The sequence below is a fragment of the Falco rusticolus genome, chromosome 3, assembly GCF_015220075.1.
Source record: "Falco rusticolus isolate bFalRus1 chromosome 3, bFalRus1.pri, whole genome shotgun sequence".
NCBI lineage: Eukaryota > Metazoa > Chordata > Aves > Falconiformes > Falconidae > Falco > Falco rusticolus.
In genome coordinates this window covers 75,032,491-75,060,077 of record NC_051189.1, presented here as the reverse complement: position 1 = coordinate 75,060,077, position 27,587 = coordinate 75,032,491, and the positions used below count along the sequence as shown (strand labels likewise).

The 27,587-nt window shown below is 40.5% G+C and overlaps 1 long non-coding RNA gene across 1 annotated transcript in view; it reads left to right on the top strand.

The window, feature by feature from the left end:
- The first annotated feature begins 16,616 nt into the window (after nucleotides 1–16,616).
- Nucleotides 16,617–27,587, top strand: part of LOC119145502 — a 343,024-nt gene continuing 332,053 nt past the window's right edge. Inside the window, exon 1 of the long non-coding RNA XR_005103431.1 lies at nucleotides 16,617–17,103. This is a non-coding gene — a long non-coding RNA (uncharacterized LOC119145502). The remainder of the gene's footprint in view (nucleotides 17,104–27,587) is intronic.

Genomic DNA, 27,587 nt, shown 5'->3' with positions numbered 1-27,587 from the left:
AATCAACTCTTACAGAAAGAAAAATACGGTTAAAAATAATTTTGAAAAAGGGGCAAATGAAAAAAGGAAGAGGGAGCAAAAATTTTGCAGCACTGTCTCATTGCTTTCCCCACAGTAATTTTTTTAACCTGTTTTTTAAAACAAATTTATTTATGATGAGTGCATAAAATCTCTCTTTTCCTTTCTCTGACTCTCTTGGAATATGTTGTTTGAACAGTTACTTCAGGCACGTGTATTTTAAACTATTTAATTTGTGATTTGCATACTGCTGAGTATTCAAATGTAGTTGTAATTACAGTGGTTGGGAGTGACAAACACCAGGAGACCATTTATCAAGCTAATTTATCTCCCCATCTGTATCAGTATCAATCCACTCACTGTTCTTCTTTTACAGTATCAGAGATAATACAGTATTTACAGTGTTATATATTTGCCAGATGCATGTTAATTGAGGGAGAGGAGATTTAAATGTGTCTTTGTCTGGTTTCTTCATTCAGCTGTCCTGAGAAATACTAAAAAGTAATTTCCATTAACTGCTGTGGTATTTACTGGTGAGGACAGAAATGGTCATTAGCGACTCCCTGAGTGACTCCCTGCTGCTGAATGCAGCTCTCCACTTGTTCATCATAATTCTTGGGGAAGGTTTGCTTTAAAATAGGAAAAGAATGCTAAAAGGAGCTTTATGGATCATTGTTCCAAACCTGCTGCCTCGTTGCAAATGCCAGCATAGACTGACATTTATTTTGAAGCTTAGGATGCGACTTTTAACAGCCGAAGCAAAATCCATATGGGAGCAAAAGGAACACATTTTTCTGACAGAAACTTCAGGGAAAGGGGAAAAGAGCAGTCAAGAGTCCAACTAATCTGGTATTCTCCTAAAAACCTAGGCCTCAATTTTCAACATATTTAACTAGGAAAAGTTTCTGGAAGATTTCTTTTACATCTTTTCTGTTTCCTTCTATGTGCCAGTATGTAATGCAGAACTGTCTGGAATAGGATAGTAGGGGTGCTGTCCCCTCCAGTTAAACACGGGGAAAGGACTTGCTGCTTATTCATGCCCTGTGCCATCCTATGCTGTTTTGATAAGCTTGAGCAAAGAGATCTGATGTGCTCACTAAAGTGACTGTCAACACTTTAGCCTCCCTGGGGCTGAATTTATTTAACGAATCATTATAGGATGTACTGCTTGGTAGGCCTTCCTAAGTCATATTTTCACATAGATGAACTATTCTTGTACAGTTTCTCCATTTTGTGGGACAAAAATGGGCTTTTCTCTAACAGCAGATGAGTACTGTACATGTTCTTGTCTCACCTAGCTATTCTGCAACCAGTATATTTACTGCACAACTAGTATATTTATTGTGAACGTTGGGAGAAAATGTCACTTCGCGTTATTTTTATCATTCCCATATTTTTCTCTCACAGTATCTCAAGGTTGTAGCAGAACACAGAGACTTGTGCCCTATCAACACTGTGATAAAAAAAGAAACAAACCAATAAGTTGCAGTTATTCTTTTTCTGTACTACTTTTTACTTTCCCCACAACATTCTGGCTGTTCAGGAATGTGACAAGCCCTATCTTGCTGGGAAGTAACTAGAGGATGCTTTTTTGTGTGCGTTTAGCCCTGTTTAAGACATACAACGTGAATACACACAAGGCAGTGGTTTTCAAATATAGTTATTAATGGGCTCAAAACCATCAATAAATCAATCCATGGAAATGAGTGGTATAGTAAAAAAGCAATACAAGCCGTTTCCACAAATTGCCACACTTTTGGCAAATTCATGCGCTTAATCACTGGTGAGAGCTGTCTCTTTTAGACAATCTTGCGAAGGTACCAAATGATCCTTCCTTCCATGCAAAATTCTCTGTTAATCTCTTAAATAGACTCTCCTTTCCAAAAAAGCATATGAAATATTCCTTTAAATATGCAGACACCTAAAGCCTACCCATAAATTGATGCTAACATGCATATCAAAGTTTTTCTGTGGAACTGTATAATGCCAGAAGCACTTTTTCATAAAAATCTTAATGAAGCTCAAAACAGCAACTGCTAACGTCTTTACTTGGAGATATAGTATCTTGTAGGCTTTTTTAATAAATATACTCACTGATTTCTTTAATTACATGCAAAAATGTATAGGTTTATATACACCTCGAATTAATAAAGTGATGTTATCTAAGCAAATTACATTATAGCACATGGGAAAGATCTATTAAAATAGAAATGAGGCCCTGTGCTGACTCCATCAACTCTGACTGCTCTGAGAGGAGCAATGGGATTTATGACTTACAAGTGAGCTGTCCTCTCCATCAAGAAACTTCCTTACATCTACACTCTTCAGGATTTTTTTTTGTTTGTTTTCTTTCTAATTGGGGAAATTTTCATCACTTTCATCATTTTAGATTAGGAAGTACTGGTCTGGTATGGGTTACAGCCAACAAAAAAAAAAAAAAAAAAAAAGGAAAATTCCATATTACACCCACAAAATTGTGACCAGTGAGGACGTTTGTGGTTTGCAATATTAAAAGAAATGCATAGTCTTTGCAAATATAAGGTCTTAGTTATTTCCTTTCTTCAAGGAATGATAATGCAGTAAATCATACACCTATGAAGCTTTATTAAATATTTATCATAAAGATTTACCAGCCTTATTAGTTTCAGCTTTGCTAGCAGTGAGCTTTCACAAAACGGAATGTGATTTCTATTTTCCACTTCTCAGCCTTTGACTACAATGCATTAAGACAATACAATGATTTATTTTTCCAGATGTGTTTTTGTTTCTTTGAGCATAATTTTCTTCCTGGTTTTGTTTAATTTTACACTTGACTGAGGTGTATAAACTGAAGGAGCTGAGTTAGTTGTGGGAAAATATATATGTGGGTTGCAAAATGCTTGAATCATCATTCTGAAAAAAACCAACAAACAGTTGCAGCTATAAGATAATTATCTGGAGTCTGAATACAAGTTATTTTAAAACCCCCATGGTTTATAGCAGTGGCACAGCAGTGGTGGAAGAAGCACTTCTCCCACCATGAACTTTGGAGATATCTGCCCCATTTCTAATGTGACCTCAAGCTTTCTGACTCATGTTAGACAGAGGTGACCAGACAAGGGCATAAGGAGGGGAAATCAGTAGTTCAAACACTGTTTGGATTAAAGCAGACTCTTTCTTTGGTTGTCTACTACCCTGGTTTCCTAAGTGTTGTCACTTTACAAAATCTTACTCTGTTATGGTTGTCTCCTCCACAGCAACGTCCTGTGGCTTGTCTTAGTAACTTTTGAAGGCACCAACCAGTAGCAATCAAATCTGACAGAAATGTAAACAACTTGGAAATAAAGTTTGTGCGTTTCACATACATAAACAGTCATCTAGAAAAGAAAGCTCCAAGGGAAAAAAACACAGAATCACAGAATGGTTGAGGTTGGAGGGGCCCTGTGGAAGTCATCTAGTCCAAGACTCCTGCTTAAACAGGACCATCTGGAGATGGTTGCCCAGGACTGTGTCCAGATGGCTTTTGACTATCTCCAAGGACAGAGACACCACAGCTTCTTTGGGCACCATGTTCCAGTGTTCATCCACCCTCACAGAAAAAAAAAAAAAAGTGTTTTCTGATGTTGAGGAGGATTTTAATGTGTTTCCATCTGTGCCCTTTGCCTTTTGTCCTGGAATAAGGCAAGGGGACCTTGAGGACAGTGGGACCTCAGCCTCCAATCAACAGTGAGAATGCAAATGATAAAAAGAGCTCTTAAAAATGCCTCAAGTTGCAACTATGCTAAATATGAATTGAGAATAACGAGTCAGAACTGGAGTTTGGATTGCCTTTCTTATGCAGATAGCCAGTTCATTATTTTAGGTCAATATCCCAGGTATGTACTACTCTGTGCAATGGGATACCTGCTTTCTGCTTTGATCTCTGTCTTCCTCAGGAAGCGTAACAAGATTTCAGGATTTTTTCAAGGCAACAGTGCAAGTTTGCTTGCTTGGTGCTTGGGCACTTCTGGCATTTTTCTAAATGAAATCAGCACAGAATTACTACCTAAAGCCATTTTTTAAGGTTAACAACCTGAGATGGTCCTAACCACTGCAAGTTGTGCTTCCCACAACATTGCGTCTGACTGCTTTAGTTTGCTATGAATTGTTCAGCAATGATGCTTGCCAGCTAAGCATGTGCTGCCTCTGGGGTCCTCAGCTCCATGGCTGTGTCTTCCATTGACTTGCTAGAACATTGACCACAGGACTGTCTCACGTCTGACACAGGCAGGTTGCAGGACAAGTCTGCAGAGTTTCCACTGGCCCGTTTGTAACTGGAAGGCCTGTGGCCTGCATCCCACCTTCATACAGATCACTCCACTGCCTGAGGAATGTCTGTTCTCTCCTGACCTGAGACTATTGCATGTTCTCCAAACCAGTGTGGTACTCTCAGGTATCTGCTTAGGTATCAACTCCATCCTGTGGCAGCGACAGAGGCTGGAAGATTCAGATTAGCACTAGGTAGCTGACACCCATACACACCTTCACTCCCATCTTTGTATTACTCTGGCATTGACTCCTTCTGTGGTGGCCATAAGTTTGAAGCCTGATTTCAGATTGCATCAAAAAATAATTTGTGCTGTTTTGAATTCTTCATGGATTTTGTTATCCCACTTCTATAAAATCCTGTTCCCAATTAATGTATTTATTTGTAAAACACTTGGAAAACTGCATTAAAAGGCATAAAGAACACTAATTCTGCAAAAGAAAACAATGACTCTCTGACTAAGAAGAATGCTATTGCCTGTATATCAGAGTAGCTGTAAATAACCCCTGTTTCTAGGTCTCTGTTCCTTTTGAAGCTCAGAGGAAGAAGGGAGCATGCTATAGATGTTCAGGAGGGGAAAAGCAGCCTTGGTTGTGTCTGTGGCCCCAGGTAAAGCTACTGATGTGGAGGTGGAAGAAGGTGCAAAAGCTTCCTTTGCAATGACCTTACTCGGCTCCTGGCCTCAATTTGTACTTCCCACTGCCCAGCCCTGTGCCACCTCCTTGGGCCTCATACTTGCCAAGGCAGGAACAATCATACCCCAATTTCAGTAATTATCCAGTGACTCCCAAGCTTATGCCAAAGATGACCAGCCCATATCTAAGCAGTTCAGGAACACAGGCCTTGAGCTGCTTTACTGCTGAAAGAAAACGAAAAAAAAAAAAAAAAAAGAAAAAAAGCAGTTTTCTGCTGTACAAAGACACTGCAGGGCATGTGAGATACCTTGCTCAGAACTAGCTCATGTGTTGGTTGAGGGATCAGCTCTTTTTAATACAGGAAGGCATATTAAGTTTCCCTTGTGCTATTAAAATCTGTATCCTCATGAATTCCTTTACCCACATGTTCAGAAAACAAATTCACTTACTGGGGTAATTCTCCTTCCCTAAGCCTTGACTTTCACTTCCTTACCTTCTACTACATATGGCTTTTCTTTCACTTGGGAAGTAACTGTTTCTGACAGCTCATTAATTGCTCTCCTGTATTATTGCAGTTAGGAATAAGAAATGTCCCATTTACTTTCAGCTTGTGCTGCTCTTGCAGCATTTATTTGTGAACTTTCTCTTTCAGCTTTTCATGCCTTTCTAGCTAAACTCTCCATTCCTTTAATGTTTTGGATTTTCTGTCATGTCCAGACTGCACATCATCCACAAATTAAAGGCTTGTATTACATTATTTCTTTTGCTTGGTAAATACTGTTTTGCTTTAATCATAGCTTAATTCTGTGCCTGTTCTTTTCAAGCTCTGTTCTCTTATCTAAGATACAGGTACTCAAAATTGCAAGCCTAGCTCTTCAGTCTTACAGCAGTCAAAAAGTCCTCTGTTTTTCTCTCCTTTTTGTAATCTCTGCTAAAATGCATCTCTCTATGTATGTATTCATACATTTTCAGATGGAAAACAATACTCCTCAGAATTCTGGAATACAGTTTCAGAGTCAGTCTCCTCTGTCTGCGATATCTGAAAACTATGAAAAAAAATCTGCTGCTTCAGAATCTATTATTGCAAGTGGAGTTACTTCCACCTGCCTTCTTCCTTACAGCCCCTACTTACAGATACAGAATGAAGTGCTGTTCTCCAGAGTTTCACTACTGGTAGGCATTTTTTACAAATCTCCTTTATCTCTGGCACCACATGCTGTCCATCAATCACTGAGCCAAGGATTTTAACAAAACAATGTTTCTTACCACATCCAAGCTCCAACAGACCAGCACAGTATATTATGGGTTTCTACATAAAACAATAACCTGTTCACCAGTTCACACAAGAAACTTCTACTGCTCCTACAAGCTCTGTAATAGTAGAGCTGCTGCATTTTTATTACATTTTTTTCTGAAACTATTCTGAATAGGTCTCTATGCTGTTTGATGGTGGTGGTTTTAAAGCAGTAAAATAGCTTCACCTCAAATACTACTCTTTCCACATATAACATTAATACATTTCCCATGGGAAATGGAAAGGCATGGAAACTTCACAGAAAAATTGTGTCTTAAGAAAACCTTCAAATCAATTTTTCACTATTGCTTCCTTATGACTTCCCACCCCCCACGTAATAGCTTTCATGTATATATTCAGAAACTCACAAAGGTTCTCCCAGATAAGAAATTGTCACAGTCTATGCCATCCAGGTTTGAGGCGTCATGTGTTCTCACGAGCTTTTTATGTTTTCCCACCACTGACTTTCCCAAAGAAAGGAGATAGCTAACATCTCTTGCTTATTACCCTACACAGAAGAAGGGAAAAAGAATACCCCTACAGTTTGTTGAGCAAGGACTAAAGGTAAGCTAGAACGCAATTAAATTTTCAAAGTTTTATCAAATTCAGCAGATGAAATGCTGACTATGGTTTACCTTTATCTGCAGTGATTTTGAAGCTGTGTTGAGCTTCCTGCTGCTTACTACATCTTTCAATCTGGGTGTCAAAATCTCACAGGGAAGACTCAGGAGCCTTAAAAGCCCTAGTACAATCTAAGGTGAGTAGGAGTCATGCTGTCCTACCCACAACTGCACTGCACTAATGTGCATTCACTTCACTCACAAGTAACCTCCATCTTTAGATCCCTCTTTGACAGGGAAGGAGGGAACTGCTCCTCATTAACCCCCATTGTAGCAATGCCTCCCAGTCAGATGTTCCTACAGCTAGTAATCTGCAGGTGGAAAAGCTCATAAGAGCATGCTCTACCTCTGCAGAGGGAAAATGCATTTAAACTGTTTACACTAACCCAGCTGATCTTACCTGAAGCACATTAGGGAGTGCTCACCCCCACTGGTGGTGCCTGCTGTCCCCACCCTGTCTCCTAGCATCCTGGGACTGGGAGAGGCCACCAGTTAAGGGCCACAATGGAAGAAGTTTGGGACATGTTTGGAAGCCTATATTTGCTTCCCATATCTCGATCTGGGTGTTGAGATCTCACAGGGCAGACTCAGAAGCCCTAGTACAATGAAGACTTTTGGAAATATTCCTAAATTATAGAAACATTTAGGTAGAAAAACACTTTTAAGGTGATCCAGGACAGTCCCTGTTTTAAAGGACATTTTATTTAAAGGGCTTTTGATTCATCTGCCAGAGGTATGTTTGTGCTGAGGAGTCACAGGTGAAAACAATCGGCACTGAGTGCCAGCAAAAACCTTCTGAAGAAGGTCAAATTGGTGGATAAAAGTTCTTGTGGAATGGGGCTTAGGATGGAAAGACTCCTGAAATATTGATAGAATTTGGTATGTCAGGTGGAAAAAAAACCCAACAATTTTCATTGTTGGTTGAAGCAAAAATACAAAAGATTCAAATTAGTCACAGAATGAATCTACTCCTTCCTTTTTGACATAATCAAATAATACAAACAAATACACTAATTCAATCCGTTTGGAAAATTCCCTATGCAACACTCAATATTTAACTATTTCAAATAATAAATATAATTTCTTACTGTTAAAAACAAAGTACCTTGAGTATGTGCCTCCTATTTCCATACTAAAGGACTACATCCTGTCTGTTCTTGTTATCACATACCAGAAATAGTAACACACCTTCTACATGACAGTTTAAAAATAAAAAGATGTGTTTTTCCTGACAATTTTTATGTGAGACTTGATTTAAACTTTTTAGGTCAATTCCAGGAATCCAATGCTTCATACATTATTTTCTGAATGGAGAAATTCATTATGGTAACCTAGATAATAAAATCTGCCAGATCATGCATGAATTTAAATATAGGAGTGGGAGTAAATTAGATTATGGGTCAGATTTTTGAGCATAAGGGTAAACTACACTTAATACAGCAGAATTTGACTCTGATTAGTTCACAGATAGCTATCTCTTTTTGAATACAGTCAGAAGTGACTGTCCATGCAGTGGACACGATATAAGTATGCAACCATTAAGTAATATGGGTGTTCCACTGAGATATTTTTATTCTGTTTCATATTTTCACTTCACTTCTCCTAGTAAGTTACATTTTTGTTCATGCTGTGGTTCAATTATTTTGAAAGCAGGATGTTAAATCCAGTGCAAAAAGAATCTGAAATCAGGGCTAGAAATAATTTGTTCTGTTGTAAAGGACAAGGTAAGTTTTCTATTTTTTCCTAATATTCTGTTTATTAATTGGATTTAGATCATGAAATACTAAAAAGGTACATTGGTTTGAAATAATAAGGTGCTGTTAGATATTTTAACACAACAAGGTGATAAGAATTTACATTTATCTTAAAATATATTTCTGAATGTGTGAATATAAAATGATATTGCAATTGATTCTCATTTTGTGAAATTGCTCACTGGTCCAAGGTTGTCAAGGACAATGAGAATTGTGCTTAAAACTGCTATTAGGAAGCAGGAGGAAAATGACAGAAAGAAAATCTGAGTTGACAGAAAAACATGAGAAGAACTGATGATGGAAGGGCTGAAGATGCATGAAATGGGAAGTGGCATCATTAAGACAAAAGAAGCATTTTGAGTACATGGATTGCAAAATTACTAGAGACAATTAACAATGATCTGATCTAAGCTCTCGTGGTGTAAAACCACACTCACATCACTGCAAGTAAGTTCAAAGTCTAATCCACTGTAATTCAGTAGCCCCTTCCTAACAGAGTAAACAGTGAGCCAAATACATATCTAAGTAAGGAGAAGGCAAAAGGCAGTCAGCTATGGACCTGATCCTACTTTGGCCATAGGAAATTCTTGGCACAGCTCAGGGCACAGAAGTTGGAAAACAGAAGGTAGAAACAAAAGAAAAAATAGCCTTCTTCATACGAAACTCTACAGACACCCACGGGAAGCAGAGACCTTTGCACCACAGAGAAGAATAATAAGTAATAGAAAAAATTAAGGTAACTTCAGAAAACAAAGACATGGAATATAATGACTTAATAAAATCTGCTTTTCCCTTTTTGGCACAGTCATAATGGCAAAACCAGGTAAAATAAACGCATGTACTCCAGCTTCTCCCCTTATTTCCATAAAAGCCTTAGTATTCTGTAACTACATTGTTCTCATGGGAATCCCATTTTTTTGTCCTTACATTCCTTTCTTGTGTCATCCTTTCTTTTCTCCTTCCAGTTCTCACACTCTGTTTATTTTTGTGTTCTTGTTCTCCAGTTTGTAATCACCCTTCCTGCTCCCCCACTTTTTCTTATTTCTAGCCTGGCTTCCTGCTACACACCTAGTTTGCATCTCCTCTCTTTTTTGTTTGGCCCCTCCTGCTAGCACCAAACCGCACAAAGCAGGAAGCAGAACTATTTTGTTAATTCCGCTTTCACATCACTACCATCTCTTGGCTCTGAATGCAATTAGCCTGGCACTAACCAGCCTCACCTGGGACTCAACCCACACCACTGCCCATCGACAAAGAAGCTTTTTTAAGCTAAGCCCAGTGGCCTCATCTCTTTTCTGGCTATGCTGTAGGAGTGCTGGTCTTGAGCTTAGCCACAGTTATGCCTAGACATGGATGGTTCTGATCTCCTGTCTGATTTTCCAGCTTAATTGCAGACATGCTCTGTTATGATGGACCTGCCCAGCAGTCACTGGGTTTGATCTTGTCCCTGACTTGATGGGTGATTTCACTGCAAACTTGCCTGATGATCTGGAATCTTGCTTGAACTTGACCGTGGTTTCTAGGCCTCTTTTGTTCACCTCACAAACAGGGATGAGTGCTGTGATGTTGGAAGGGGTTCATTGTTCCATGTCCTTGAGGGAGGTGGTGGTCCTTGCTGTTCCTTAACACCTGTCTGTTGAGTTTTAGGACATTTCTTACCCTCTACAAAATCTAGCTTTATCCTAGAAGTTAAGAAATTGCTTCCATTAAAAAAAAAAAAGAAAAAAATAGTAGTTTTATGACTAAATAATATCCTTGGGTTGCAAAAATTTTAAAAGCTCACCAGAATTTCAAAAAAGGAACAACTGCTTCCTTAAGAAAATCCTGCTGATAGTATTTCACATGCACAATGTCAGAACAGGGGAAACCTCATGTCTGTCTGTCACAAGCATTGGAGACAAAGCAAAACCAGAGAAAGTCTGCGTACCTGTGAGTGGAGCAGGAGTCTGCTACATTTTGCTGTTCTATTTTATTGGCTTGATCCTGCCAATAGTGTCCTGGAGCACTCATTATGAGCTACTGTACATGTCTTCCAAAGTCAAGCAATCCTATTCTTATTGTCCACAACATATTTTCTATAAGTACTTGAGATGAGTTGTAATCTTTGACCCACTGTATATGATGGGAAAGACAGACTTGACAAATGAAGAGCGAGCTTTGACTTTTTTCTGACAAATGAAGAACATGGACTGACAGCCAAATGAGAAATCCATTCTAGTCTCCTTTTAAAATGGATGAACCTGTCAGTAATATTCTTGGACAGATAAGAATTATCAATAAGTCTGAACAGATAGCCTACCAAAGTTTAATAAATAAACTAATAGTATGGGGGAAGAGCTAGTGTCATTCTGATGCATTGGAAAGAGCTTGTAGAGGTCAGTCAGCCTTGTATGTTGGGTGCCAGGTGCCAAAACAAGAAGCATGCTCACTTTTTAAAATTTAATTGTGATTTCAGAAATCATTGAAGTGGAATGTAATTTTGAGAACTTGTTGATTGTTTTCTGGAAGAAGTTCAGTGACAGGAGACAAGTCACTTTGCATAGCTTCTGGCCATTGAAATGTAGTAAGTGAACTGGAGTAATATGGCTTTCACAAAAGTCCAACAGTCCTGGCCTGTGTGACATCCTTGGAAGGATGCAGGAAATTGATGATGTTACTCAAAAACACAAAGCAATTAATTGGGGGAAGGGGGGGGGGGGGGGGGGCAGGTGCGGCAGGAGGTGTGTGTGTCCGCTCATGACTGTCATCTAGAGATACATATTTATCCCAGAAAGGACTGTTCATGACTCAAGTGGCTGCAGTATAAATGAATGTTGACAAAGTTTGGTATGACATTTCTCCACAAAACCTCTTACAAGCCGAGGTATCACAAGCAATCCTTAATACTTTGAGCAGTTTTGACAGGAAGCAGTCACTTAAATACAGCTGTGACTCTGGAGGAGTGATCACAATAGGCACTTCTTCTGACAGAGGGTAGAAACTTTCATATTAATAGGGAACTTAAGATAACAGCTACTTCCGTGCTGAAGGAGAAGGGATTTCCCTCCATAACTCCATCACTTGTCTGCCTGGTTTCCAGCTTAGCTGCTCTGCCTCAGTTTGGAACAAAAGATTTGTTCACAAGCGCACATTATTAGCCTGGTTTATGTTAATTCAAATTGGTATGTAAAATTGTATCCAGATCTATCACAATTCTAATAATTTTAGAGGGAAAATATGATAATGGACATCATATTTCTATTAATATGTAGTTAGATATTTAAAATAGCTGACAGTTGCATCAAACTGCAATCAAATGGCAAGCACAACTCATTCAACATCACACAGTATTAGGAATGTTCAGCATTTTAAAGACATGTAGGCTAGTGTAATACAAACATTTTAAAAGAAACCTTTGATAATAATTGGCAAAACACCTACAAATATTAACAAAACTATCAAGATTGTAATATATACAATCATGAGACAATTCAGGTTGGTTATCTAGACTGAAGTGTTTCACTGCAGTGTTGTTTGATAATTTTTCAATTCAAAAAAACGTTTTTCATCTTTTATTTCCTAGTTACGTTTTTGGAATTCTGACATCACACAATTGTGAAATACCTTCTTTCACAAATGCAGTAAATCATACTATTAAAATCCATGGTACACATGTCTCTATCATGTGGTACAATAGAAAAAGTTACAAGGTTACACCTCTTACACAATAATAGGTATACCAAGAGATCATTTCTTAAAAGGCATAGTGTGAAGTAATTGGCATATCTGTAATCTCTGGGGACTTCCAAACCATCCTGAAGTGCTATTTATTGTTTGCACATCTGTACTAAATTTGAGAGTGTATATTAAATGAGTGTTTTGACAGGCTCTGTGAAAAGTTTCCAAGAATGTTCATAAACTGTGAAGTGCCCATCACACCTGGGCATGACTCATGGACTTTACCATTCTCAGGTGAAGCAGACAAAAGCCTAGGTGAGAGGGTCAGCCAAAGGATCTCAAATGGAAAAAAAGAATAAATATATTTGAATTTGTGTGAAATAATATTATTTTAAAAATCTGCTTATTTGACTGAAATTAACTTTCTAAGTCACACTAATAAAAACAACATCTGTGTGTATTGCTAGCAAGGACAGAAAGACTGGCATCATGCCTCTTTCAGACATATCGTGAACATGCACCATTCAATTGATACTTGGTGATTCAGAAAGACTTTCTTCATTATGTCCCTACACAGGTAATGACAAAGAAGAGAAGAGAAAACAGAATATTTCAGTTGGAAGGGACTGACAATGATCTAGTCCAACTGTCTGAGCAATTCAGGGCTGACCAGAAGTTAAAAGTATGATATTAAGGGCAGTGTCCAAATGCCTCTTAAACACTGACAGGCTTGGGGCATCGATTGCATCTCTAGGAAGCCTGGTCCAATGTTTGAACACTCTCTCCATGAAGAAATGCTTCCTCATACCTAGTCTGAACCTCCCCTGATGCACCTTGGAACCATCCCCCCCGTGTTCTCCCACTGGATCCCAGGGAGAAGAGCTCAGCATCTCCCTCTCCACATACCCTCCTCAGGGGGCAGAGAACAATGAGGTCACCCCTCAGCTGCCTTTTCTCCAAACTAGACAAGCTCAGAGTCCTCAGCTGCTCCTCACAGGACATGCCTTCCAGCCCTTTCACCAGCTTTGTTGCCCTCCTCTGGGTGCATTCGGGTACTTTAACACCCTTCTTAAATGGTGGGGCCCAGAGCTGCACACGGTGCTCAAGGTGAGGCCACACCAAAGGTTCACCTCAAGTTGGCTACAGCATGGCTTCGGGGGAACGGTACTAAGCAGCAATGGAGATCTGCAGACATCTCTGTTGGGCTGAGAGGGAAGCAAGTTGGTCTTCTTCAGCTGAGTCTACTCTGGAACAGGAATTTTAGAGATATCACTGGCAGACAAGGCTTCATGGTGACCTGGTTCATACCTTTCAACAGTATAAGGAAACTGAATGCATTACCCAAACCAAAATTTTTATATCTCTGCCTCAAAGATTACTTTGCTACTCTGTCAGCCTACATGATTTGTGTGTTTCATAGTGAACTGAACACAAAATATGTCTTCCTTTGAACTGCCTGAATGAAAACTGGAGAAAAGCTGCCCAGCATTAGTTGTTTGCAGCAACAGTGACACCCTGAAGCAATATACTGACCTGTGAGGAGTGGTTTTGTTTACGTTAGTTTAGATGCTCTGTCTTGTTCTCTCGGTAACCTTTCCGACTGCCTTTGGGTTTTGAGCAATTTAGACAATTATCTATAATGTATGTATACTGTTTTCTGGAAAAAAGGATTTATACAGGTGCTTTTTACATAATAAATATCTCTGATTTTAACCCTTGTCATTATTTCCTTCCATTTAAATGTATGTTCAAGCTGTAAAACGGACTGTTTCCCAGCATGCAAATGACTTGAGTGCCAAGTTCTGCTTGTAAATCAGATATCAAATATGCAGATCCTGTGACACGGCAACTGAAATGTACATTTAAAAAAGATATGCTGGCGTTTAAGCATTTTGTGTTGAGGTGTTCCTGAATACCACCAGTGTGTGTGCTTTTCATAATCCAACTGTAAAGCCATTCATCAAAGGGCTTTTTTTTTTTACTGGAGAAGTGGATTTAAAAATAATAGATCTGTGCAAATTTGGGAAAGTCAATAGGGCCACAGAATTCTAACTGACAGTAAAAACTGCCCTGCTATTGCTGGGTAGAGAGTGGCAACGGTGGTACTGGTGGGAACTGGTAATGGTCACAGCCTCGCACTGTGTGCTGGATGGACCTGTATTTTACAGTAAATTGGCAGTTTTGTAACAGTGCAAAATGATTCGTAACTATTAGAAACCAATGACAGTTCATGTAAATACATGTTAACTGAGATGCAGTTTCTTGAAAATGAACTGAAATTAAAGAAAATAATTGCTAACATAATGTATAAAACATTACCCTGACTTCAATGTATAAAACATTTCCATAACTTAGTTTTTGCAGAAATCACAGCTCTAAGCAGCACAGAGTTTATTTCCAATGTCCTTACTCCCCTTTGTGTGGCTTTGAATAATTTTGTATATATTTGATTTTTAAAAAACAGACGTGATCTAAACTCTTGGGTTCAGTCATTGGACTGCTGAACAATTTGCTTCACAGAAGAAACCAGAGAAGACAGGCAGAAGCTGAGCCTGCCACAGGACAGAAAAGGATCTTCTTCCTCTGACTCCTGTGAGAAGCTCACTAAAGGAACTACTTCTGATTTTATTTCTGCTTCATATGACAGGTTTGGAAAGCTCATCATTCCTCCAGTTCCTCTGCTGTAAACCCGTAGGAAGCACCTCTTCCTCTGGAAGAGGAAAAGGAGTTAAAAAACAGGATAATGAAATTGTTGTTTGGTTCTGAGAATGTCTTTTTTCTATTTAATGAATGAATAATTTAGCAAAGATGTTCCAGTTCCAATCAACACTTGGGTGCAAATTATTTTACCCACTCTATTTCAGAGTGACTGGGAAGCCAGAGCACAGAGATAACCGGCATGTTCTTGAGAGCCCAAGTGGGAGGGCTCCAGAGGTGGCTGCAAAACCAGAGCTACTCTTTAACTGGAGAATGAACACCCCTTGCCGTATTACACCCATGGTACGGTATCAGGCACTTGGGCCACCATGACGTGTTCAGCTGGGCTGCCTGCAGTCCCCACGTAGGCTGCTGGGTCCTGCACCGTCCTCCCTGTGCGTACCAAGACCAGTATTTAGACCAAACATTATGTACCTTGGTACCTCCACAATTCTCATTCCAGATAGAACTTCATCTACAGCCAGTTTATCAGTAAATGATACTAGTTTAAGTGCCTTTCTCAGCATCGGTGTACATAATGGAGCATATCCTTCTACTATTTACTATATGTACTCTGGCTTATCTCAGTGCAACAGTGATGCTGAAGCACAGCTTGTATACCACTGGCAAGCTGTGGATCCAACAGCTTGGCCTGCGTTTGCTCTCATCATTCATGGGACAATGCCAATTCAAAATCACAAGTCATAGACGTGTTTACTTACAATTGTTAATAGCACTGTAGATAGAAACAAAATATTTTTTAAAAGGTCATTTATTTCTCTGCACTTAAATTGTCCACTTTGTGACTTCTTTCAGTCTAGACAATGAGAATGTAAAAGGGTGTCCAAAGTTTTCCTATTTATCTGCTTAAAAACAACTTTTGCAGGATTTATTTTTAGTTGCAGAGTATTTCTGGGGGTGATAAGTCAGGTAAGAGCTTGCTTCCGTAACATCTAAACGTTTGCTGGATTGTCAGCTGTTTGAGACAAATGTGACCCTCGATAGTTCTCAACTATAGCACGCTGCGAGTGGCTTCCATTCGGATCGCAAAGGAACATCACCCGCCGGCGCCGCTCGCTGCTGCGTGACAGGCGAGGCTGGGTGCAGTTTTACTACTTTTAGTGAAAATAAGCGCCGTCCTCAGCCCCCCCCGCTTGCTGCTGCCGCTTTCCTCAATGACACCGAGCGACACGGGTGCCGCGGGCAGGCAGCACGCCCCGCGCACACCCGCCGGCCGCCTTTCAGCAGTGCCCCAGTACGGCTCCCCCGACCGAGCCCCCTGCCCGGGTGCCGGGGGGCGGCGCGCAGGCGGGGGCACGGCAGCCAGCAGGGCCGCCCGCGTCCCGCCGCCGGTGCCGCCCGCGTCCCCGGGAGCCCGCGCCGGCACCCCTCCCGCGCAGCCCGCGGGTCCCGCTCCGCGGCCCGTTCGGCAGCCGGCCGCCCCCGCCGGTGCCGCCGCTGCCCCCCCCCGCCCCGGCGGGAGTGCTGCCCGCGGGCGCGGCTCCCCGCCGCTGCCGTCCCGCCCCTGCCCCGGAGCGGCCCCGCGCCCCGGCCCGCAGCGGCGGGCGGCGGGGGGCGCCCGCGGGCGGCGGCGGGAGCGCGGGCGCGGGGGTGGCCGAGGAGCGGCGGCGGCGTGAACGCGGCTGCAGAGCCCCAGCGAGCCGCGGGAGCGGGAGCGCCGCGCCCGCCGCAGCCGCCGGAGCCGGGCGAGGAGCAGCCCGGCCGCCCGGAGCCGCCGGCAGAGGGTCGCGGCCGCGGCAGCCCCGCGGGGAGGCAGCCAGGGCCCCTCGGCGAAACGCGACCCCCCGCCCCGCCGCCTCCGCCCGCCCCCAGCGAAGAGAAACAAAACAAAACCCCGGGACCGCCACGCTCTCCCTCCTTCTCCGCTTGGCATTTGGTGGTGGTTTTTTTTTTTTTTTTCTTTTTTTTTCTTTTTTTATTTTTTTCTTGGGGATTCTCCTCTCTCCTGCCAGACTGACTTGCACCTTCTTGATAATTTCTCTTCCCCTCGTTTTTTTATACTCTTCTCCCTGCTTTCAAACCCTCTGTCTGTCTGTTTCAATACTATCACAACCTCCGCTAAAAATAGATCTTTTTATATACCCTTCCTCCTCTCTGACCCCATCCAACACCCCTTGTTAAGGTGAGTTGTGTCTTTTCATCACTTTTTTCCTTGTGTGTTGGTTTTTTGGTTTTGTTTTTTTCTTTCCCCCCCTTGAAGGCAGGCTTTAGGGAGGAGGGGATGTGGAGGAGAGAATTTCGTGGGGAGTCAGGCATGTTTGCAAAGCCTTATTTTCCCTTCTGCAGCCTCAGCATCATTCCGGACTGCTCCCTTTTATCCCAAGGATGTAGCTAGCTGATGAAAGTGGGGAACTACTCTTCCTTAGCTCTGCATGCTTGGGAGCCACAGCAACAGCAGGAAAAAAACAAGCTCCTTTTCCCTTTGCCCCCCCCCCCACCCTCTCGGCCCCCCTTCTGTGTTTTGTTGGCGGTTTTTTGTTGGGGTTTTTTTTGTTTTTTTTGTGGGGTGGTTTTTGGTTGGGTGGGTGTTTTGTTTTGTTTTTTTTGGGGTGTGTGTGTGTTTTGGTTTGGTTTTGGGTTTTTTTTGGTTTTTGGTTTTTTTTGTGTGTGTGTGCTTGGTTTCTGTTTTTAAGCAATACACGGGGGACTGGAAAGAATTGCATGTGATGTCGGGGGAGCGCGTGTGTGTGCGTGCACGTGTGTCTTGAGTGTGTGTACACTCGTATGTATGTGTGAAGTGCATTTGTGTTTTGTGTTTATGGGATGATGAGTGATAAAGCTTCCAAAGAGCCACTGTATGTAGAGCGAGGAGCATGGCAGAAGCTGCTGATGGAGAAATCGGTCAGGGATGCAGGAAGGCTACAGACCTCTTCACAGAGTTCGGTCCCTTGTGCTCCAGGACATCTTTCCATAGATCATTACTGGCACCTTCATGGTGATGGCTCTCATTCCTCTCCTGGCTTCTTAGTAGAGGAATGCTGAGAGGGAAAACTTTAGGGCTAACGTGAATTGATAACGTTTCTTTTCCTCCAGCAGCCTGAGACAGTGTTATTCCAGGGATAAGTGGGGAAAATTGCATTGTGATCCAGAGCAAATGGATCATTTGCTGTCACATATTAGTGTTCAGTGAGAAAAAGAGAGATGAGACATTATTAGATTGGCCAGCCAGCAGAATTGTTGCAGCCCGGTTTGCTTCCCAATTCCAAAGTTGTTTTAGACTGTTTTTCTTTATTCAGCCTTTCAGCTAACTGTTCCCGTTGATGACAGAAATGTGTTTCTACAGTAAAACAGTCTATTATAAAATCTTCTGGGAAACGTTTTATTATTCAGAGGCAATCAAGTAATGTATCTGTTTCACGGATTTCACCCCAGTCTTTTAATGTGCTTTCAACTATGTATTTTACCTGTGTGTGAGGTTATATAGATTTTAGTTGCATTTTAACAAGGAGTTAAGGCGTAACTTCCAGGGTGCCATTTGCAAAGTGTCACTTAATATAAAGCAAAATAACAGCCCCTAGCTCTTTTCCATGGATTTTTCTCATCTTCCTTGTTTCAAAACAAGCTAGTGATCTTGCTTAAGAACTTGGAAGGAGAAGTGGCTTTGTAATGATACACGGTTTCAAATATTCAGAGCTGAAAATTATTACACTTGTCTGACGGTGAAACTTGAATTTGTTTATGAAATCTAGGGGATCCAAAGTACATGAAAGAGTACTTTGTATACATACTTTTCTAACAGGTTGAATCATTTTTGCATCTAAAAGTTTACAAATGCACTAAAAAGGTTGTGATCATCTGTGTTTGGAGGCCTTCATGCTGTACGGATACAGGAACATTAATGTTGCCTGTCTAGTTAATGCAATTCAAAATTAACCTATCTTTCCACATGCTGCGTAGATGACGTTCAACAAAAATGAGCAGTAATGGAAGTAGTCTTGCGCTATCAAGAGTCATTTCATCATTTCTTCTTCTTGTTAGCCTAAATTAAAATATTTTACACAAGTTTGCCTTGGGATTCTTTTTCTGCTGTTGCTGATTGATGTTGTGAAAGCAGGAAGCATGCCTTGAGTGAGTTGTGCTCTTCCTAATGCTTGATAGCAGTGAGGGGAGAAACACCTGATGTACTTCGTACAGCATCCCTGAAGGTATGCAGGACTGAGAAAAAGAGCTGGAAAACCAGTGCACTAGCAGTTTAAATAAATAAATAAGGGTGATGCATGTTAAGCTTGTCAGCTGCTGTTCTGCTCAACCCTGACTACTGGTTAAACACATTTCCTTGGTAAGCACTGCGATGTGATACATTTTTTCTGATTTGATAGTTTGCTGTTAAAATCACATGTGGCACAGGAGAGCTCTTGTTCTGCTGGCAAAAATCATGCCTTCTTGTTTTAATCCAGAGAAGGCTGAAATATCCCAAGTCCTACTGAAGTCACTAGGTGTTACTTGTATTCAGCACTCATCAGGATTTTTTACCTCATCATGTCAGATTTATGACATTTCCAAAGGATACAATTGCCGACAGATCTGTAATGTCTCATTTGTTTAGATTTTACATTGGGTGCATATAGTATGTTTACAATTAAATATTTTCTTTTACACAGCAACACTAAAATATGTCGGGAAATTGAAAACTTTTAGCATTGTTGTTCTCATGGGCTTTTAAAGAGAATTCTCTTGGTATCCTTTAGCTGTTTGTGAAAGAGCAGCGTTCACAAGTCTGTGCACCAAGTTCCTTACACCAGTTGATTAGATGTTGACATTGTGGAAGGAAAAAAACCTCCACAGATGGAATATTTGTACAAAAAAAAAAAAAAAAAGCAAGTTGTGGTTTTTTTATTGTAACAACTGACAGACTAGAGTGCTTTCAGCTGGATATGAAAATGCTGAAACAAGGTTAATGTTGAGTTTGATCTGGTGATCGTTCCTATTGACACAAATGGCAGCACACCAATACTTAGGTTATTCTATAATGTACTAACCTAGATTAAAGGTACATTTAATTTAGGCTTGGATAAAACCTCAAACCTTGGATTTATTCACCTCTAAAGCCTTTTTTTTTTTCCTTTTGAAACAAGCCTTACAAAGCTGTGAACTGCTATAAACAGAGTAATGGAGAGTGAGTTCAGAAGTCACTCTTTGTGGAGCTTATTGCTGTAAAAGTAAGGTGGGATTTCTCTCTACTGTTAGCCAGCTGAAATGATTTTCTTGTATTATTGGACTTTATTATTCTGCAATATCAATCTAAAATACTTTGTCCGAGGAATTTTTATTCTGTGGATGTGGTGTTTCCACAGATGAAGGACATGTGTAATTTGCATTCTCCTAAACTACAATTACCCATCAGTTTTGGTAGTTTGGTAGTTTTTGGTAGTTTTGTTGCAGGGTAAAATTGCTGTTTCATTTGGAGGAAGCTATATTGGTCCTGGATTTTCTTAATTTTTAAACAAAGAAAACAAAAACTTTTCACAGTGTTGCCTGGGGTTTTTGTGGATGGGGTGCTATCTATATCCTTGCAGAATGCAATCACAATATACATTAAAAAGCAGTAGTATAATCCATTGGAAAACAAATGAATCAATTTTTCTATGTAAATCTGCCTTTCTTTACTAGTCCTAAATGGTAGTCTGTGTGGGCTTCAATCTGAGAATATATTTGTAATTTTAAAGTGTTTCGATGAATGGGTTACTTTATGCAAAGCTGACTTTTATTTGCTTTTTGACTTCTAGAAATATACTTTTTGTAATAAAATAGATTATTTTTTTTTCTGCTGTACTTGCTCACACATAGAAGAAAATCAGTATTTCCTCCTGAGGACCATGTGTAACTAACTCTTCAGAGCCAGGTGCTGAACAGAGAGCTACAAGCAGTTGTTGTCCCAGTCTTGGTGAATGTGGATGATTGTCGGTGGTAACAAGTGCTTGGGCATGGCAGGGAGGGGGAGAACATGGCTCTTGTGAAAGCAAAGTATCTAACTATCTGGTGCTGGAGCAGCTGTGTGCTTCAGGGCTAAAGTAGCAAGTTACTTTCTCACCTTTAACGGTGTTAAACTTTTCTATCTTGCAGTTTGCATGCAGTCATCTGCTTGGTTTTCCCTTTGTATTAGAGCAGATATGGAAGACTTAATTACAGTCTGATAGTGCTGACACACCTCTCTGATGACAACTGTTTGTAAGAGGTCAAATGGAAAATCGTTGTGGATAGGAGTCTCCAGCGACAGAGATTCTTCTTTTTGGTACATTTTTTTTTTGCACCAGTTTTCCCTGGATTTACATCCAGCTATTATACCCTACTTGCCTGTGTAGGCTGGAGGCTGCTTTGTGTGGAGAAAGTGTTTGTAGGAAGGGGAAAAAGAATGTTATTTTTAATGTTGGACAACACAACGTAACAGCTCCACCAACTCCAACCAAATACAAGAATAGTTGTGGTGTTGTAGATAGAATATTCAGAAATTGCTTGACGCAAACACGAGATTTCATACTTCATGAGAGGAGACACATTTTTGAATGGAATTCAAATGCAATGCTCTTCTCAGAATGGGACTCAGTTTCAGTAAGTGTCCATGACCACTTCTGTCCTGCCGGATCTGTTTGGAGCAGCCCAGTTAATTCTTGGTGGGGCCAGTTTCTTCCATTCGATCCAGTACTGTAACTGAATGCTTGTAACTAGGTACCTATTCCAGTGCTGTAGTGGTATCAGTAACAAAATATAAGCATTGTTTATAGGGCAAAATATATAACACGCTATTGATTTCTGCTAATGGGCAATGCTTTTAACAGGGGGTGTGTGTGTGTATCCAGTGATTTTGATTATGAATCTCTTTACCTTGCAACATCCATGACTTTCTCATCTGTGTGTTAGATATATTTAAAGGCTGTAGACACTTCATAGGCTATAAGGAAGCAAAATGCTTATCTTTTGTAAATGATGATAAAGTCCTTAATTTGTTCTTTTAATTGTTTTTGGGGGGTGTGGATGGTTCAGCATGACACCTTCTGTGATTAAAATTTGTCTCGGTTTTCTTAAAAGTACTTACAAAAGGATTTATTATTGTTGATTTTGGGCATTCTCTTCTTCATGCATTTTAAAAAAAATGTTTAGTTTCATAACAAGATTTTAGGATAGGCCACTGAGGTGTGATGAGAACTTATCCCTCTTAATGACTGCTTGTTACAATACTTTCATTAATATAAATGACTTCTGTAGTGTCAAGGTCTTTTTGAAACTTACTGGCACTTTGCATTACAACAGTGTCTTTTATAATGAGTCATCTGGAACTCCTGTAAAGATTGGTTTGGGGTTTTTTTGATCTGCAGTGAAAGTATGAAAATTTTAAGCAAATCAAAGTGGTAGAGTTATTTGAGCTCCGGTAGAATAGAACAGCCAGGAATGTATAGTTCCCTTATCAGTCACACTGTTGCCATCTTTTCATCTGGGCGAGCTCAGTATAAAACAGCTACAGGCCAGCCCCAGTTTGGGGCAATGCCTTAAGGTTATGATGCTACTTTGGCGGTCTGGGTAGAGATACACCAGTACTCAGTGACAACATGGTGAAAGACAGGGAGCACCAGCTGGGAAGTAAATAGGGCCCTGAGGTGGGCTTAGAAAATCCCTCAAGAAAAACACAAAATATCTCTTTCTGGAGGAGAAGTCTGCACGTGGCCGTGATGTACTTCTAAGTTTCCTTGGAGTTCAGGGCTGTTTCTACACATGACAAAATCCCAGTGGTTTACCAGCAGTTCAGAATCCTAATGAAATGTATATAATCCTGCAGAGGCTGTAACAGGAGCAGAAAGGGAGAACTTCACAAGTGTAGTACTTATATTTAGATAAGAATGTGAATGGTTCCTTCTCCTGTTGTGAAACCAATGGAGAAGTATGTTCTGTTTCATTTACGTACCTTTTGAAAAGTTTTATACATTTTGACTTACAGTAATGAATGGGGAATGATTTAGACTAGAAAAATGTGGAAATTCAAAGTTAAGATTTATCTTGCACTTAACCATTACAGAGACATGGTGCAGCTCTGCCTAAGTGGCACTGAATGTGGGGTTTGTGTGATGCTTTCCCTAACTGTAAAATGGGATAGTATAGTTAAGGCTAAATTCAGCAATTTCTATTGGCATTAAATAGTTCCTTGACTTCAGTGGGATTGCTTGCCTAAGCAAGAGACTCAGAAACAGGCTCGTAGAACAGTGACAACAGGGAAGGTGTGAAGTATCATCATCATTACTATTATCTCAGAGAAGCTTATCTTGTATGTGTTGGCTCATGTTCCAGGCAGTCTGCATCCCTAGACCAAAATTCCTTGGCACTTTCACTTCATTTCAGCAACGCATCACTGCTTGATTCTGTGACAGGATGAAATAAATTAAAAGTCCTTTCTAAAATCTGAGATCTAAATAAAGAACTGTTAAATATAGGAACATTTAAAATATATTAATTGTATACAGTAGTTTAAATATAATGTTTTAGCTGTATGTTTCTGGATGTCCATCTACGTGCAAGAAATTATTTTGTCTATATTTGGATTTTTATCTGATTTAAAAATACTTTTTGAATTCTAGAAGCAGATAAATATTTCATAGGTAATTCTTTGCATGTCAGATATGAGACAATGCTGAGACACTGGAACAGGTTTCCCAGAGAAGCTGTGGCTGCCCCATCCCTGGCAGTGTTCAAGGCCAGGCTGGATGGGGCTTTGAGCAACCTGGTCTAGTGGAAGGTGCGCCTGCCTGTGGCAGTGGGGTTGGAACTGGACGATCTTTAAAGGTCCCTTCCAACCCAAATCAGTCTATGATTCTATGCTATAGACATCAACTAATTAGCCATCAAAGCAACCCCACCTTGGGTTTTGTAGTACATAGCTAAATTTTTTAAGCAGCAGTAATAGTAAAATAAGAGACCAGGAGAGGATAATTTATTTTCCTTCTCTTTTTATAGTTGGCTTTCAGTGGTAATGTGGGGTAGTAACTAGAAAAGAATTGTAGCTCTGACTTTTCCTAGCCACCAGCTTAGTTTTAAGACTCCTTATTCTTTTTGAGTGGGCATCAGTGTTAGTATTAGCATTTGGGATTGGCAGGAGTCCCCTGCCTGGCAGTACGGAAGAATCTGGGAAGGGGAGAATTCTGTGATTCTTTCAAGTCTGAAGGTAAAATCTGCAGCGCCATATGGATAATATCAGATCATCCACTCCTCTGAGATCTTTCCAGTGTGTATTGCAAAGACAAGCTGAGGCTAGATCTTGAAGGCCAAAATCTTAAAAGCAACTCCTAAATTTGCAGTCTCACTCAGATTTTGCTTGTTTGTAGCACCTGTATGTGCACCCTAGAGACGTAAGCAATGGCAGGTGGAATCAGGGATAGTAAAGAAGCTGGAATCAAGGAAAGGATTTAGCAAAAGGGTAACAAAGGCCATTTATAAGCAAAAATGTGAAAAGGTTAAGTGTGGGGGAGTCCTTAAGAGAGAGGATGGAAGAGGGAAAGGTATTGCACAGAGGTGGAATTAATAAGATTTAACAAAATGTGAGAGAGAAAAAGCACAAGACAGATGTCAGAGATGGAGGCTGGATTGGGAGAAAAACAGCACAACTAATGGTAGAAGGCAAAAAGACAGGCTAAAAGGGAGTTGTATACACTATCAATTTAAAGTGTAGTTTCAAGATCAGCTTCAGTTGAGCAAAATTCCAGCTGCTTCTGCAAAAGGAGTCCTGAACACTCCTTCATTCCTCCAAATTATGTGCTGCAACTGCTAATATGAAAAAAGAAAAAATCATCCCAATCCAATCCTTGATCCAGCTGACTAACTGCTCATATTAACGCCACTGCTGCCTCAAGGCAAAGAGGTAGGGGGGAGGGCATAGGAAAGGGCAGCATAAAATTGACTTACACTGATGACAGATATGTGCTCTTGGTCAGAAAGTCCTGGTGAGGTTCTGAGTTAGAAATTATTTAGAAGAGAGGCTGGCTAGGAAGACTTGGAGTAGTTAGACAAAGAAAGGAAGAAGCCACCTGGGACAGTATTTATAGCAAGCAGCTTAGACGGCTGAATGCAAAGGAAAAAAGATGCTCAAAACACTTAGGCAAAATCAAGCATTTAAAAGTTACAGAAAGCTGGTATTTATCTTGCCTGTGCATTTAATTCAGCATCCGTAGTCATGCCTGCTGATGCAGTCTTTAATTATGTGATCAAGTGGGGCTTTTTTCCCTCAGGACAGCTTGCAGAAAGGTAGGGGGGCAGAGGCTCCAGCAGTACTATACCCCTCCCAAGTACCTACCCTGTCCCTCGTGATCCCTGTTGAACAGAGCAGTGCCTGTGACTTGGGGCTTATTTCACCTCATTGGATCATGAATGACAAAATCCAGCTCTCAGCAGTCCCACCAGTAGCTTCACGCTTCCCTCTCACACCCTTCCTGTGCATCTCCTTCATGGGCGCCAGCATATTTCATACTGACCTGTACTGCTGTTTATTAATCCGGTATTTATGGATCCCAAAGAAAACATCTTTCTGCCTCTTTTTGCCTCATAGCTGCACCTGCAATGTGCTATACATGTGCAGCATGTGTTAAGCTTACTTTTAAATGGTAATACATGCTTCAGGTTTCTCTTGGAATAAGAAACAATATAGAAAAATAAAAAGAAATTCAGAATAAAATGCCTTCAGAGAAAAGGAGGCAAAGGTTAGAATATGTTTTGTAATAAATGAAATATAAAGCACTTAGGTCTTATTGGCTATATTTTAAATGATTTTTAAAAAATATTAGATAATGCACAAATACACACACACGCATGCAAAACTGCATTATGGATTCCACTCTTTGAAGGGAAGGGTTGAAAAAGAACAGTTTACCCAGCACTGTGAGAAATAAGATGCTGGCAGATGATGTCACACTGTCTAGACTAGAATAAAAGATGTATTTTTAAAAATCTTAGCTAACTTATTTAAATAAATATTTTAAAATTCTAAGGAATCACAGTGCTAGCTGATGGCCTTAGATTTTACTTTGATCATGTTCTATGGGTTCTGGTGTCTTTTCATAACATACTTTTAAAATGCTGCTTTTTCTTTCTTTAAGCATACCTATAGAGAATCATGTACTCGCAAGAAGGTATGACTGATTCTTCTGCGTTACCCAGTTCAGTCCCTTGCTCTTGCAGCTAGAGATATCATATAATTCATTTCATGTACTAATGAAACGCCTTCTTACAACTGTTTAGAGATTTTCTTATTTCCCATACCATTTGGAGGCTGTCTCAGTATTCTGGTTTCTTTTCCCCTTAAATATGTTTGTGGCTCACTTATATTACATTGCTCTTGGTCTAATCTTGTATTTGAGCTTCAGCGGCCTTTTCTGTACAGTGTTTACTGCCCCAAAGTATGGAGCGCCTGCTCGCTGTCTTCCTGTGCTAGGCTTAAAAAGCAAAGTTCTTGTGTGACAGAGTTCAGCTCTGGTGAGGACTCCTGAATTCTTGTGGAGGATAAACAATGGTGTAAAGTTAGACACAATAGGGTTCTGGTCATGCTTCTCATTCATGTGATGAGAAATCTTAAAGCAGTCTTCAGTATTGACCTTCAGAGAGTGAGCAATGTGTCCAGTGCCTTACCCACATTTCTGTTTGGGAGTAGGTTTAATCTTCCAGCGCATAGTGTTCTGTGGGGTATTTGCAGACTCATTCTCATTTGGCTTAGTTCTGGTTCCTTACTATAAATAGTTACAGTAAGACATAAGGAACCTTTGTTTATAGTTTGGAAAAAAAAAATAATCCTGTTTCTCCTTTGCTTTAAATTTCAGTTAGTGAGAGATTAACGTTTAAACAGATAAAATATTCTAAGTGTTAATCTTTCAAATAGGAGGTAGACATTATGTTCTAAGCAAAAATATTTTCAAATCAGGCTACCTCACAGTCCTAATCAGGAATGCATTGGATTTCATTTGGAATTACCACTTGTATGTCATTTGGGAAGCTGGAAATTAGTAAGTTTGGATTCTGGAGTCATTTTCTAATTTTAAAATTATTTGGAAAAGGAACACGTACATTTAATTTTTGTTCCTTGAAGTATAATGTAAGCAGAGGACAGGACATACAAGTGACAGGCCTTTTTATGTTTCAAGAATTTATTTGAAACGGCTTTATTTTGAAAAATGAAGGGCATCAACATAGATGTGGCCTCACCTTGAGTAATGTGTGCAGTTCTGGGCCTCACAATTAAAGCAGGGTGTTAAAGTACTCAAATGCATCCAGAGGAGGTCAACAAAGCTGGTGGATTCAGTATCTATGTAGGGTAATAGGCTGCCAGTGTGTGCATGCACAAAGGATGGGGCTGGGGAGAATCCTGGTGTAGAGGAATGAAGCTGGGTTAGTTAGCATTGATAATACACAACTGTGGGCTGGCTTCAGGGGTGGCGGGTTGCCTGATGTAGATAAGGTGCAGCTGTGGCTGGTTCTGTTAAGGGGTTGGGCAGCCAAGGAAGAGGGAGCAGCTGAGGAAGAAGCAGAGAGGGAGAGAGGGGGAGGGAGAAGGGGAGGGAGAAGGAGAGGGAGGGAGGGAGAGAACACATGCCCCAGATGAGGCAGGCGAGGAGAAGGTAGCAGAGGGACTGGCATGAA